We start from the raw sequence: 13,395 nt of genomic DNA, 5'->3' as shown, positions 1-13,395 counted from the left end.
GATCACTGCCAAATAATCACTGCATCAGTTGATTTGGGGTAGCCACTTACAATCAAATTAATTACTTGAAAATCAAATTTAATCAATGAATTTTAAACAATTTATTCCAGTCGATCAACTTAACTTCATTTTTTAAAAAAACCAGTCCTGATCTGAATCGCAGTAAGTGCAAAGCAGATTAGAACATGAGGAGAAAAAGCACACTGAAGGGTGCAGAAGTAACCCTTTGTTAGCTCTTTTTGCTGTGAAGCCCTAGTGCCCACAGAACTACCAACATTCATCCCAAGTCTGGAATGGAAATCAATTCAGAAAATACTATCAGTATTCACCGTTGTTGTTGTTGTTTGTTTGTTTGTTTCAGTCCACAAATGATAAGTGGTGATCCCCCCGCCCCAATCCCAAATTTGTATTGTGTTTCCTTTGTGTTGAACCTTTGAACTAAAATGAATGTTGTAGAATAATAAATAATTATGGAACAGTGCTGCATATGACTAACACAGGTCAGAATGGAAATCAATGCCTTTTTATAGCCCTAGATAGAGCTGACTTAAGGGAACATGAAATTATAATTTTAAAAGTGACTCCTGGTTTTTTTGTTTTTGTTTTACTAGGTAGGCATATTACGCATTGTGCCAATATTAGTGGATGGGACAGGACAAAAAGCAAAACCCTTGTCTCATTACAGAGGTTTTTAGCCTATGGGCAAAGACAATCCTGGGCACATTTCTCATGTAACATTGCCTAAAATGTTGGCTACAATCCAAAGAGCTTGGGTATTCCCCTTGGGTGATTTTAAGATTCCTGTGCCATGTCACAGGCTACTTTTGACTGTCCTCTCAGTTTCAAAAGAAGTTTGCCATCTGGAATTTGGGGCAGGGGGCTATCTAAACCCCACTTGGGCACATGGAACTAGTTCCACAGGTCCTTTGATCCAGGTCATTGCTTCAAATATGTCACATTCTGCCTATATCCTATCCTTACTGAGAATCTGTCACCTCATATTTCCACCACCAGAGTGTAAGCGCAACACACTATTGTGCTCTCATGCTGTAGAGTTCTGAAAGCATCAAGAATAAGCCCTTGAAAATAGTGACTTTTGGCAGGGGTCTACATAACACCACTCCATTAAAGCTGGTTTGGGCATGCTGTCTATTTTGCAATCCATTGTTAAATGCATTATGGCATTGCATTTATTTTCAGTTCCTCAAACACCAGCATAATCTGTCAGAGCAAAAAAAAAAGGGGGGGTGCAGAAGCGGTTGCAGAGCTTGACTTTTGAGATGCTGCAGACTGGGGAGGAAAAGCAAGGCTGGAATGCTTTTCAAAAATAATTTAATCTGCTTTACTTTTTTTTAAGATCAAGGGAGAGCTTTTAAATTATATTCTTGGAGCCATGATGGGAAATAAAATGGAGGGAGAGGAGCAGGCACAGGAAAAGGGCAAATGAGATAAGGGCACAAAAGGAATCATTCTTTATATATGTCACAGGACTTTTATCAGATCACTGACATGGGAATGGCGAGAAACAAAGAAGCAGAAATACTTAACATACTGTGCTTTGGCTTTTGCAGTCAGCTAAGTGCTATGACCCGGTAAGAAGAAAAGGACATCCAAAAAGTGTACTGAGGTTCAACAAAACCAACTGTGGGCTTTAAATCTAAATTGTGGGGAATTAATTGGCTTGGCCATCCCCGAGCCCTGTAAAATCTTTCACCAAATGAACTACATTCTCTACAAGCGTCCTGTGTGGGTATTACATTGTGATGAAGTAAGCCAATGACATTTTACTGTATCCTGCACCAGCTGGAGAATGTTCTATCACTGTAGAAGCAAGATTGAGTATTACGGTACATTTCTGCAGCTGTCTCTCTTTTTAAAAAAAATAAAGAAAGAGAGGAGGTGATCAACTAATTAGATATTTTGCTTAATCTCCATTGCAGTGTTCAAAACCACTACAGGTGGGGTTGTGTGGCAACAACTGTAAATGGTTTAGTTCAGAAGATATCTCAATTTTGTATCTGCCTAGGAAGCCCCTTCCCTCCTCCCTTCTCACTGTGATTAAAAATCGGGAGCCTTTAATTTACCATAGTTCCCCATAACATCTGAACCAGTAAACTGTGGCTGAAGATCCTGGCTTGTTCTGAATTGGTAGCCATAGTTTCCTGGTTTGAACAAAATGGAAAACTATGTTAGTTGAAGACTTGTGGGTTTAATTGTGGTTTGCCAAAAGGGGGGGGGGGGGATAGAAAGTGATGCATGTATAGACAGAAGGTTTGTTCATATCTTAGATTATGAAGGCAAGATATGATTGTCTGAATGAGCTGAATATCAAATAACTTTATAATCTGTTGACTAGAGGGCTCAGACTAACTTCTTCTTTGGTGATCACTTGCAGACGAGTAAGATTGTCTTCAATGAACACAAGCATAGGACTAGATAGGGTATATTTCCCATGCACACACACCCCTTCTGTCCTAGCAAATTGTCAAAAAGTATATGGTAGCCCAAGATGCAACTCAGAGAGGTTATTCCACAGCCTGGGAGCCACCACAGAGGAGGCTCTCTCATGTACTACTGTCCCTCAAACCACGGAAGGCGGTATCACTGCCAACAAGGCTTCAATTGCTGATCTTAGCAACCAGGCAGCTAAATGTGTGAGGAGGCACTTCAGATATTAGACTTGCATCACTTGGGCATTAAAATCTGAATTACAGTGGTGCCTCGCAAGACGAAAAGAATCCGTTCTGTGATTCTCTTCGTCTAGCGGTTTTTTCGTCTTGCGAAGCAAGCCCATTGACGGATTAGCGGCTTTTAGCGGCTTATCTGCTGATCGGATCAGCTGATAAGCGGCTTAGCGGCTTAGAAAAAGGGGGGAAGGGGAAAAAAAAGCAGGAACTCGCAAGACATTGTCGTCTTGCGAAGCAAGCCCATAGGAAATTCGTTTTGCGAAGCACCTCCAAAACGGAAAACTCTTTTGTCTAGTGAGTTTTCCGTCTTGCGAGGCCTTCATCTTGTGGGGCACCACTGTATACAAATTCATATTTATATAGCCCTGTAATCATGTAAACTCATCCTTACTAACTCAAAGACTGAAATATCCAAACATTTTGGCTTCGCTTAAGAATGGGCTGTAAAGTGCATGTTATTAGAATACCTTTCTAAGGCTAGAGACAGAGAACCACTTCTTTCAGAGCATTGAATGTGGATTGACAGAGGCATGATCGCTCACATATGAACTTTCATCTCACTATTATCATTGTTAACCAGGTACTTATAATGCCTTAAAAACATGCAAAACCTGTTTAAACAGAGGTGACAGTGGGGCAAAAGAAATGCACCATGGGAAACAATATCATGTTCTTTAAAACTATCATTTCTAGCCTTAGGGCACAATTCAGACAAAATTAAATGAAATCAATTGGATATAAGCACTCTAACTGGTGTGCTAATGTTCCATTGATTTCAATAGGGCTTAAGTGCACTTAGCTTTCTCTGAACCCTGCTTTTAATAGTTTGTTCAGAAGCTGTTTGAAGCCCTTGAAATAAATCCCTGAAGACTTGGGAAGTGTGTCAGTGGAAGGAAGGAAGACCTACATTTTTGTAGGGTAATTATGAAGGGGGGGGGAATCTTCCTGGTTTAATTCTCATGAGCAATGCTTCAGGTTTTAAAACTTTCCAAAAGTTCAAACAACAGGAGAGGACAGCACAGAACAGGGAGCAATATTAAGACCAGTCTTCTTCAATGAAAAGGATGATAATGATCAGGCTATATTAGGAGCACCCAAACCAGGGGTCAGCAAACTTTTTCAGCAGGGGGCCGGTCTACTGTCCCTCAAACCTTGTGGGGGCCGGACTATATTTTTTTTGGGGGGGGGGATGAATGAATTCCTATGCCCCACAAATAACCCAGAGATGCATTTTAAATAAAAGCATACATTCTACTCATGTAAAAACACACTGATTCCCGGACCATCCGTGGGCCGGATTTAGAAGGAGATTGGGCCGGATCCGGCCCCTGGGCCTTAGCTTGCCTACCCATGGCCCAAACCAACCACAGACCCCTGCTGTGGTCTGATACCCACATTACACAATCTCAGAGTTATAACATCTTCTGTAAGCTTATAAAAGACCATATTCTGTGACTGTAAAAGAAGGAAAGGAAAGAGAAGAAGCACTGTTACATGTGAGGTGGCTGAAAGAGGTGTTTCTTCTTTTTTTCCCAGCACTGGGAGACATTTTACAATGAAGTCTGAGTAATAATGAAATATTGGTGTGAGAGGAATGAAGATGGATTATTGGCAGGTGTAAAAACCTACAAAAACCAATTCAATAAGTATATCAAGCAATCAGATTCAACTGTCTCTCAGGCTCAAAAGGTTGCATTAGGATGAAATGGATAACTCCTCGCATAAGGCATTTTGAGTACTTTGAAGAAAAGGTGGGATGCAAATGAGACAGACAGTCAGGCAGGGAGACATCATATCTGGCACCTGGGTCGGCCTTCCCAAATGTTTCCCTCATTGCAAACAGACACCTGCACTTCATACTCTGCTCAGCTTTGCTTAGCTGCAGAATAATTGAGTTGCAGGAAAATGCTACACCAGCAGCAAACTGAAAGACGCATCAGCAAGATGGACACTTGCTTTATATTATATATTCTTTTTCCATTTTTTTAAAAAAGTATTTTTATTTTTTTGCACAACAAAGCATCTATCAGAAAACCAAATGGTGATGCTGTCAGAGTAGCTGTGTGAAAGACTCCTTGCCTGACGAAATTTTGCAAAAGGATAGAAGCCTAACTTTGTGGATGCTGTAGGTAAGAGACTCTTCTAGTCTGTCCAAGACAGACGCCTTCCATTATAGGTTGTGACACGGGTGCTGTGAGCCATGCCTTTTCCAGTTCGTTAAGCCTTCTTAAACACTGCCTGGTCATTCAGGGAAGCAATTTTGCATGGAAGTAGCAAGCTTTGTGTCACACATTGGAAGAATGAATACAAGCCATACAGTGCAAGACATATTCAACTACATTAATAATCCTTCTTTAAATCCTCATTTCTAAGCTTCACAACCATCCAATATACTGTACGAATATGAAACCTGAGCACGTAATGCAACCCAATTCTTCTCCCCAAGGTCAAACATATTGAGTGTCAGTCTCAATTTCTTTCCTGAAACTGAATTCTGATATCTATCTTTAATTGAAAGTACTGAACACACTTTTAACAAATGAACCCCCAACTTCCAGGCCCTAGTGTCCATTTTTGGTACAATATCAGCTGAAGCATTCAGAAAAATGACTGAGAAATATATGATTAATGAGACATCACTGCTGGGACTATACTGAAAATGTATCTGTGGCAGGTCACAATGATTAAATTATTCAGGATAAAGGGTTCTTTTTTTGTTGTTGCTTGAAGCAACAAACCAGGACAAAGAAGAATCACTGAATTCAACAAAGGTTAAGTGTCTTGCTTATTTCTTAGTGGTTACAATGCAATTTAAGCATTCACAGCTGTGACTATAATTTATGTGGTTAGATTTTTTTCCCCCTTTTGCTTTGGTCAAGGGAAAGTCAGGTTCAAATCCTGGTTCAGTTGTGAGGTGAGGCTCACTCGATAAGTCACTATCACTACCCCCTCAGCCTAATCCATTTCACTGTAAAGACATAGTTGTGCACTGAGCATCTTAGCAGAAGGGCTGGGGTTATAAATATAAAATATAAATTTAAAAATATTTAAAAATCAGAAGGATATATACAAACAGTGCTTGAAGTGGGGAATGGCAGGGGGACAAACCAGAATAGGAAATCAGGATCTGATCCAAAGACTGCACATATGTTTTCACAGAAGGCAGAGAAAACAGTGCTCACTTCATAACCAAAATATCTACACACACTCTTGTTCTCATGTACATCTGCATGCACCCTAATTCTGTCTTTCAAGCATTTAATCTTCCTCTCTGCCTCTTTCAAGTACAGACACTGAAAGCTTCTACTGTGCTTGAACTGACAGACTCTAGAATTGCACATAACTGAGGTTGAGGGCAGCATTTTCTCAGCTCTGGAATTTACTCCCTAGACTTCAAGTTTATTAAACTCCAGGCCATGTTTCAGTATCTTGTGTTAGCTCAGGCTCTTTCTGAAATGCTTGTTTGGGGATTTGGCTTGGCATTCAAGTTGCTTTGTTTGCTAACATCTACAGCTGGCTGATGTTTGGTGGTGGTGGGGTTATATACAGTATATACTGAAAACAGGATGAGGCTCCAATGATAGCTTACTTATTTAATAAACAAACAAACAAATTACTATATTATATGCAATGGGACGTGGGTGGCACTGTGGGTTAAACCACAGAGCCTAGGGCTTGCTGATCAGAAGGTTGGCGGTTCGAATCCCCGCAACAGGGTGAACTCCCATTGCTTGGTCCCTGCTCCTGCCAACCTAGCAGTTCGAAAGCACATCAAAGTGCAAGTAGATAAATAGGTACCGCTCCAGTGGGAAGGTAAACTGCATTTCCATGCGCTGCTCTGGTTTGCCAGAAGCGGCTTAGTCATGCTGGCCCATGACCCGGAAGCTGTACGCCACAACCACAGAGTCGTCCACGACTAGACCTCAAGGTCAGGGGTCCCTTTACCTTTTTATATTATTTGCAGTATTTTGATACAGAAAACTGAGCAGGTTCATTTGTTAAATCAAAGGAATCTTGTGACACCTATTATCTCATCAGCTGCATTGTGGTGGGGGGATACACTGGGGTGGGGGACATTAGACGAAGGTGCATAGGCATGCACCAAAAACCTTTAAAATACAGAAGAATTGATGCTTTTGAATTCTGGTGCTGGAGGAGATTCTTGAGAGTCCCATGGAATGCAAGAAGATCAAACCTATCCATTCTTAAGGAAATCAGCCCTGAGTGCTCACTGGATGGACAGATCCTGGTTGAGGAGGGTACAAGGAGAAGGCGACGAGAGAGGACGAGATGGTTGGACAGTGTTCTCGAAGCTACCAGCATGAGTTTGACCAAACTGTGGGAGGCAGTGGAAGACAGGAGTGCCTGGCGTGCTCTGGTCCATGGGGTCATGAAAAGTCGGACACGACTAAACAACAACAATGTATACATGGAGAAACAAGGATTCTTTAGATCAGGCATGTCCAAAGTCCGTTTCAGGGGCCTAATCCGGCCCATTGATCGGTTTAATCTGGCCCCTGTGGCAGTTTATTTCCTGGGGTAAAACTGTAAAAAACCCTCAACAACTTCAATTCTAAAAGAAGCTTAACAACTTCAATCCTAAAAAAAGGTCAACAATTTTGGTTGGCCCTTCAGTCGGCCCCCACAGTCCTTCACTTCATCAAATCTGGCCCTCTTTGAAAAAAGTTTGGACACCGCTGCTTTAGATGGTACGACTACTCATAAAAAACCCTACCCTGGACCAATTGGCCGGTGATAGTGTCCAATAATTTGCTACTACAATGGTACCTTGGTTCTCAAACACCTTGGTATACTCAAACGTCTTGGTTCCCAAACACCAAAAACCCAGAAGTAAGTGTTCCTGTTTTCGAATGTTTTTCAGAAGCTGAACATCTGATGCAGCTGTTGGCTATTGTTTCCGGGGCGCCTGCACCAATCAAAAGCTGCGCCTTGGTTTTTGAACATTCTGGAAGTCAAACGGACTTCCAGAACAGATTAAGTTGGGCACTTTTGTTTCTGCTATTTATTTTGCGTTTTTGTTTTTGAGGCTTTGTCGGTTAACTTGTTTTCGTGACTGTATGGAACCCAGTTCAGCTACTGATTGACTGATTGTGTGACTGCAGAAATGGATAAAAGCCCCCCATCCAAATAGTGACTATCAGTGCAGGTAATAAAAAAAATTAATTTTAATTTTTATCATCTACAATTCTGTCTTATTTATTTCATAGTACAGTACATTGACTATTGCTTTCATTTTATGGATCAATGGTCTCGTTAGATAATAAAATTCATGTTAAATTGCTGTTTTAGGGGTTGTTTTTAAAAGTCTGGAACAGATTAATCAGTTTTGCATTACTTTCAATGGGAAAGCACACCTTGGTTTTCGAATGCTTTGGTTTTGGAACAGACTTCCGGAACGGATTAAGTTTGAGAACCAAGGTACCACTGTACACCTTTTATTGGGAAAATGATTTAGTGGCTTGTGGCAGAGCAGCTACAGACATTCTTGGATTAACTGATGATCAAGTTGCACCTCTGTCCGAATTCAGACCTGGGTCTTGGTTAGGTAGATAGATAACCTTTTTCACAAAAGTGACAAGAAGAGTGAGGCCTTCTCCTCTGTCTCTCTGTGACTTTTAATATCTACTTCTGATACTCTGAAGTGGTTTCATTGTTAACACAGCTTGTAATCCGTTGCATTTTATAGTCTTATCTTATTTAACTGTGCACCGCTAGGTGTTTTCATAACTTTTTGTTGCAAAACTCTTAAATAAATCTGCAAATAAATAAACAAAACAAAAACACAATCCCTAAACCAAGGAGACTAGTAACTGCACAACCTTTAGAAGACATCCCTGTATAGGGAAGTTTTTTTAAAAAAATGTTTAATGTTTTTTATTATTTTATATGTGTTGGAAACTGCCCAGAGTGACTGGGGAAACCCAATTGGATGGGCATGGTATAAATAATGAAATTATTCTTAGTATTATTGATATTATTATTATTATGGAATAGAACATCCCTGTTTTCATTGGATAAATGTTGGAGGGTATGTTGCTATGGAAGGAAAAGTTGAACCTGTGGAGGACTGAACAGTCTCCAAAACCTGGGCTGGAAACTGACACAAAACATAGCACAACAGGGCTTTCGAAAGAGGCTTACAAACACTGCAGTATTCATTAAGATATTAATAAAGGGTTGCAGCACAAAACCAATTACTCACATTTCTATTTTAATTAAAATCACAGAACATTCTCTGGACTCTGTCTCTTTAATAGACTTATGGAGGTTGGCTTTTAATTGACACATTTTTCATTCAGGTGACACACTTTCCAAGGGAGCACATTGGGAGGAAAAATAAGAGGATACATAAATTATTAGTCTTTTAAATCCAGTTATAGCGGGGGGGGGGGGGGGGGACGACGACGGGACACAGCTTCCCTGTCTGGATTTAAAAAGTAGCTGAAATATTTAGGACTGCAGCCCAAGCACATGCCTTTAAATGAGGAGTGCCTGAGGAATTTGACTTCTGTGAAGTCCAATGTGAAAGGACTTGATCCACAGCTCGAAAGTGCAGACAGGAATGAAATTATCCTTCAGACTGCACTTCTCCAAATTTTGCAATAGTTTTTGCCTCAAAATATAGCAAAATGTGTTTTGAAATGCCTATTTAGGACAGGAGTGGGAATCCATTTTCAGCCCACAGGCTATATTTCCTGGCTGTTGGTGAGCAGGTCCAGAGGCAAAGATGGGCAGAGCAACTATATAAATTTTACTTTTGTGCAGTAGGCTAGTGGTTTCACCCATTCATACACCTCTCTCTATCCTCTAGCCAAACAAGCAAAGAGGCATAGGCCTGAGAAGCCAAACGCCCAGGCTGAGAATCAGGGGCACTGACAATGTGTGGCGTGAGGAGAATTCTGGGAGCCAGATAGAGGTGGCCCTCACCCCTCTTTTCAGTCAAAACATGTTTAGAATTTCATATACTGAGCTATATATATTTGTGTTGCTTTTTTTTTTTAATGGCAGATTAATGTGAGAACAGGATGGGCGGTGGAGAAGAACTTATGAAGACTGAAACTTGTCCATTCCTCCCTTATATACTGTTTACTACAGAATGAGGCAAGGCAGCTGCCATTTTGCCCCACCTTCCTGAACGGGTCGCATCATCCATGCCGTTTCCCTGCCTGCTGTAAAAAGGAAGACTAAACATGTGCCACACAGTAGGGCAGGAGAGGAGATGCATAAACAAGGGTCAAAGAAAAGCCAAGCCCCAAGTCCCAAGCCCGAAGTATAGTTAAGTGTAAGACACATTCCATTATGTGATTTGTAGGCGTCTTGCTTTCTGCAAAAGCGTATGTTACAATAAGCTGCTGAAATTCGGAGAGGGCCTTAACAGTTTTTTGAGCTCCCCTTAAGTCTTCTTCCTCTGATGGAGAGTCACAGCAAAAGAGCCATTTAATCTAAGTTCTGGCCTATGTGATTTGGTGATTCTGCAAAGGAAGAAGATTCATACCTCCATTTTAGCCCCCTTAAAAAAAAAAAACCCACTCAGATGGAAATGACATTGCGGTCAATTTTCCTCGAGGGCTGATTCAAGAACAATGAATTATTAATCCACATGACAGTTTTCATGATAGGAAGCAGCGGAAAAAACTGAGGAGGAATTGTGTGTTTTAGAAATTCCCTGTTTGGGCAGGTTTACGTTTAGTTGTAGCTTTTATGAAACTCATTTAAAATTTATTACAACCCACATCTGACAATCCTTTTTATTTATCTGCCTCCAGGATTAACCAAACGTGTAAAAAAAACCACACACACAAAAACACCCACCTTTAAAATGAAGCCCAAAGTGCTTTGTACTATTATTGTTGTTGTGGAATATCATTTCTGCTTGAATTGTTTTCTTTTTAAAAAATCACTGGACAATCTTATGGCAATGGGTAGATAAGGATTCTTACAAAGAAATAAATCAGGGTGCAACACATCTGAACACAAAGTGGAAGACTAGTATTAAAACAGCCACCCACTCATCTAAACAATCAGTAAGAATGCATGTAGAATTTTGCTTTGTTCAAGGTGAAACTCAACAGTGTACTGAGGTAAACAAAAACAACAGAAATACAAAGCATTTATCTTGAACCCTACTTATCAGCTCAAAAGCCATCTGCATTAGTGCAAAGAGCTTTGAAACACAAAAAGGAGGCTCTCCATGTTTGTTGCCAGTCTCCTTGTACAATTCTGATGAGGTACATAGGGCATTTCTGAAGCATGGACCTAAAACATCCCAGTAGGAGAAGATATCTATAGTTTTGCCGGTGTCAGAAAGTTACCTACATTTAAATGGTGGCAGAAAGACCATATGCAATTGAGAGCAAATGGAATGGGATAAAAGGAAATGACATCACGGGGCTCAATCTAAATTACAAACTATCAACAGTTGAAATAAATCAATATTTTAGTGTGATGGCACCTACATTTTGGATCTCACTGTCTACTTACATCAGGCAGGCACCTTTGCTGTATTCCTTTTGGTTCCTGCCTCAAACATTTTTGTTTAGGCAAGCCTAGCCAGATACATAGATGTTAACATGTTTTAATCTCTTTTTCTACTGTTAATTTTAATTATTTTTTTAAAAAATTGACAATTTTGATATTTCTTGTAAACTACTTAGAGGCTTACTAAAATTAAGCAGTAGATAGATTTTGTTAATTAATTAAATATTTCTAAAACTTCCCATAATTATTTTTACCTTCCCACTGTACAATTATTTTCTAGCATACAAGGAAGGCCTTTATATAAATATTTAAAATAAACATCATTTTCCCCACTTAAGCTATTTGACTTTTTTTACCTGCAGCAACTTCACCACTGATCCAAATTTAGTTCTTTCCATGCTTTCACAATATTTACAATATTTGCACAAGATTATATTTAGTATGTGCTCAGTTTGTAAGATATTCGTTAATTAATATTCTTTATTTCTGCAGGTCTGGAATTTGGAAACTTGCATCAGATCATGAAAGGGCACCAGTAAGAACTGAAGTGAATCAATTAAGCTTGTTTCTATGAAGCCTGCATTGGAATCTGATGGGTAATCGGAGCACTTACATACAAATTTACCGGTAGTTAGCAGATTTCATAGAATCATAGAGTTGGAATAGACCACAAGGGCCATCGAGTCCAACCCCCTGCCAAGCAGGAAACACCATCAGAGCACTCCTGACATACGGTTGTCAAGCCTCTGCTTAAAGACCTCCAGAGAAGGAGACTCCACCACACTCCTTGGCAGCAAATTCCACTGTCAAACAGCTCTTACTGTCAGGAAGTTCTTCCTAATGTTTAGGTGGAATCTTCTTTCTTGTAGTTTGGATCCATTGCTCCGTGTCCGCTTCTCTGGAGCAGCAGAAAACAACCTTTCTCCCTCCTCTATGTGACATCCTTTTATATATTTGAACATGGCTATCATATCACCCCTTAACCTCCTCTTCTCCAGGCTAAACATGCCCAGCTCCCTTAGCCGTTCCTCATAAGGCATCGTTTCCAGGCCTTTGACCATTTTGGTTGCCCTCCTCTGGACACGTTCCAGTTTGTCAGTGTCCTTCTTGAACTGTGGTGCCCAGAACTGGACACAGTACTCCAGGTGAGGTCTGACCAGAGCAGAATACAGTGGCACTATTACTTCCCTTGATCTAGATGCTATACTCCTATTGATGCAGCCCAGAATTGCATTGGCTTTTTTAGTTGCCGCGTCACACTGTTGGCTCATGTCAAGTTTGTGGTCAACCAAGACTCCTAGATCCTTTTCACATGTACTGCTCTCAAGCCAGGTGAAGGGCTCTTGTTTTCTTTTATTTGCTAACTTACAAAACAGGAAATACAATGTGGTCTACAAGGATATTTTAACAAGTGATATTATAATCAGAGGCTAAGACCTTATTCACACTTTTGCCACTTTTGCCAAGAAAGCACGGGTCCTAGAGGTTTTCTGCTAGAAGGCACAGGTCTGAGCAGTTATTCATTTCCCCACAGTTTTATCCAGGAAAACCCGCTGTTTACCACTGAATCGGAAGAAACATCAATCCTCAGAAAAGCCAACTACAGTGGATGCTCGGGTTGCAAACGTGATCTGTGTGGGATGCATGTTTGCAACCCACAGTGTTCACAACCCGCAACGGCGCGTCTGTGGATGCGCAGGTTGCGATTCGACGCTTCTGCGCATGTGCAAAGCGCGATCCAGTCTTCTGCGCATGCGCGCCCCGAAACCCCGTTCCGGTACTTCTGGGTTTTGGTGGGTCCATAACCTGAAAAAACGCGAACTGAAGCGTCTGTAACCCGAGGTATGGCTGTAATGTTTGTTGCAATTCAGCGGTAAACAGTGGGTTTTCCAGAAGGAAAGCAGTGGAAAATTATCTCACAATGGAAAAATGAAACCTAGAACTGGCCAACCAAAAATTTGTTGTCACGAGGGCTTCCTCCTCCAGGGGGAAGGGCGTTGGCCTTGAGCTTGTGCTAAGTCTCAAAACACAGCATGAGGTTACTGGGAAATCTGTTCCTCTTTCCAGCTCTAAGCTTGGACCAGGGGTGGGGTGGGAGTGGGGAGTAGCAGAAAACAAGCTCAGAGCTGGTGGTGCAAACCTAATGGGCACTGCCAACCCCCGAGTGCCCCTTAGGCACAGAGGCAAGCCCACAGCACTGTCTCATGTC

At 41.0% G+C, this 13,395-nt stretch overlaps 1 protein-coding gene and 1 long non-coding RNA gene across 6 annotated transcripts in view; one reads left to right on the top strand and one right to left on the bottom strand.

The window, feature by feature from the left end:
• Nucleotides 1-13,395, bottom strand: part of TBXAS1 (thromboxane A synthase 1) — a 223,863-nt gene that overhangs the window by 57,843 nt on the left and 152,625 nt on the right. The window lies entirely within an intron of this gene.
• Nucleotides 9,640-12,950, top strand: LOC310687243. The gene is made up of 3 exons (XR_014516323.1): nt 9,640-9,990; nt 11,679-11,816; nt 12,515-12,950. It is a non-coding gene; the product is annotated as an uncharacterized lncRNA (long non-coding RNA).

The sequence above is a fragment of the Podarcis liolepis genome, assembly GCF_965112155.1.
Source record: "Podarcis liolepis genome assembly, chromosome: 10".
Taxonomy (NCBI): domain Eukaryota; kingdom Metazoa; phylum Chordata; class Lepidosauria; order Squamata; family Lacertidae; genus Podarcis; species Podarcis liolepis.
The sequence above is the reverse complement of the archived record's forward strand: the minus strand, read 5'-3'. Positions and strand labels throughout refer to the sequence as shown.